This window comes from Apium graveolens, chromosome 11 (genome assembly GCF_009905375.1).
Source record: "Apium graveolens cultivar Ventura chromosome 11, ASM990537v1, whole genome shotgun sequence".
Classification (NCBI taxonomy): domain Eukaryota; kingdom Viridiplantae; phylum Streptophyta; class Magnoliopsida; order Apiales; family Apiaceae; genus Apium; species Apium graveolens.
This window is the reverse complement of record NC_133657.1, coordinates 192533192-192535669: the sequence shown is the minus strand read 5'-3', so window position 1 is coordinate 192535669 and position 2478 is coordinate 192533192. Positions and strand designations below refer to the sequence as shown.

Here is a 2478-nt window from a genome sequence, read left to right as displayed (position 1 = left end):
GGGAGGGAAGTAATTCTTCTACTAGTCACAAGAAGGGGCCCCCATGAAGGTTTTACGGTATTTTCCCATAGTGGAACGATTTAAACGCATGTTTGCAAATATCAATGATGCAAAGCTTATGAGGTGGCACATGGAAGGAAGAAAATCAGATGGGATGCGCCGACACCCTGCGACTCTCCACAGTGGAGAACTATTGATGGAAAGCAGCTAATTACATGACAAATGTTTTGGTAGAAAATAAAAAAAAAACCTTTTATCCTAGCACCATACATCCAAGAGTACGAACAAAATAAGTCTCTATCACTAATTTTATTACTAGTGTAATCCAAAATATTTATACATATGTTTGTATCATTGTAGCAACCATTGAATGTTGCTCCTGTTTTGTCTCAAGGAAAGCGCTATATATGTCTTTGATCCATTGAAACAAGAAAGGAAAATACGCTTGGCAACACCTTCCCTGATGTAAGTTAAATATGAATTTTAGTTTTGCATAATTTATTGTTCTAATTTCATAATAAAAGTGAATAATGATGTATGCTTAATTCACAGGGTGTATAAATTATACGTACGAGAAGGTGGATTAATGAATAATAGAAAAGAATTTCGCTGGCATCATTCTAAGGTTCAGGTATTACTTGTTTACATGTTTGATCTTTTTTTTGTTTTTTTATACATAACTTAAAAAATTATGTTGCTTTACGCGTAGTGTCCTCAACAAGAAGGAGGCACGGAGTGTGGTTTTTTCGTTATGAGGTACATGCACGATATAATCATGCTTTCTCAAAAAAATTCCACCATAAATTGGAAAGTGGTAAGAAAAATAATATCCACATTGTTTTACAAATATTGATCAAATAGAGATTTTTTTAATACCTTTTCTTTCTTATTTTGAAGGGTCTTGGTTCAAGGAACTATACCAAAAAGGAAATTAAAGAGATACGAGAGCTTTGGGCACAATTTTTTACTTTAGAATGTTTCTAACAAGGTAATTCTTTTAAATTTTTAGATCCTCCATTTGTGCTATAAGTACTTGATAGAAGCATATAACCATTTTATAATTAGGATGAGTTGGTTGATTTTATTTGTTTACAATGTGTGTGGAGAAGCATAAAAACATTTCTTACCTTGCTATTATAAACATTTAACTGAAATATAGAATCTTCGTGTTGGTTATAATTTTTGTGATTGTGAATTTATTATTTATTGAACATTTCAGAGAAAAATGAGAATGGATGGTCAAGCATTTAAAAGCATCTCATGTTCGTGTCAAAAAAGGGGGACTTGAAGATATTGAAGTACTTGTTAGGGGAGACACATTATGTGATATTTTATCAGTAAGGGAGCCATAATAGAAACAGTTGGATAGTATTTGTAATTCAATACATACTTTTCTTCCAAGATTGGTATATTTAAATTTTCTAAATTTATTGTAATATATAATTTCTAAGTTGTACAATTTAATTGTTTGTTGTACTATATTTTTGGGATGCTAGTATTAATTGTATAATGAAACAGGTTTATATAAAATATATAAAATATCAATAGAAAACAGGAAAAAAAATTATTTTTTCAGTGACAAAAAGCGTCGGCATTCTAGCTAACCGACGCTATTGATGAGAAGCAATAGCGTCGGTTAACAAACAAGTGAACCAGCGCAACAGGTGACAAGCAAGTGCTTCGGCATTTTACTGAACCGACGCAACAGGTGAGAACCAATAGCGTCGGCATTTGATATACCCGACGCAATTAATCAAACCAAAAGCGTCGGCATTTTGTCCAACCGACGCATTGCAAGGCGACAAATAGCGTCGGTTATATATATAACACCGATGCTATAAGTCAACCTATAGTGTCGGTTGATTAACCTATGACATGTGTTGTTTAACCGACGCAATTAATGTTTCTGTGTCGCTTGTTTAACCAACGATGTAGGTCCATACCTATAGCGTCTCCCACACTTACTTCGCCACTTGACCGACGCCTTAGTGTTGTTTTAACCGACGCTAAAAGTCCAGTCTGCACTAGTGTTATCAGGGGAACTAAAAGTGAAAAGAAAGCTACTGCATCCATTAACATTAAAAATAAAAATACAACAGAAGAACATAAACTTCATAGATTAAAGTACAAGAGAAGAACATAAACTTCAAAGTGTTAACATTACAATCTAAAATCATCACTACTGTTGTAAATCTGAATAACATATGATCATGACATCTTTCTTTATATATACTATTGTAAAAAGAGAGAAGTGAGTGTAAATTATTACAAGAAGAAGCATAATGCTAAAATTGTTCCTAAATAAAACATGAAATCAAATGAAAATAGTACATACATCACCACCAATGCACAGTCCAAAACAGGTCAAGTTGATTACTAAAATAGATCCACAAAATTATATCAAAACAATAACGCACATAAATACGCAAAGCTAGGATTCGAGTATAACCTGATGAGATTCATCAAAATAATACCAAG

General features: G+C 32.8%; 1 long non-coding RNA gene across 1 annotated transcript; it reads left to right on the top strand.

Annotated features, from left to right (window-relative positions):
- Window positions 1-613: 613 nt before the first annotated feature.
- Window positions 614-1481, top strand: LOC141698384 (uncharacterized). Its single transcript, XR_012565085.1, has 4 exons — window positions 614-631; window positions 710-814; window positions 898-988; window positions 1220-1481. It is a non-coding gene; the product is annotated as an uncharacterized LOC141698384 (long non-coding RNA).
- The last annotated feature ends 997 nt before the right edge of the window (window positions 1482-2478 follow it).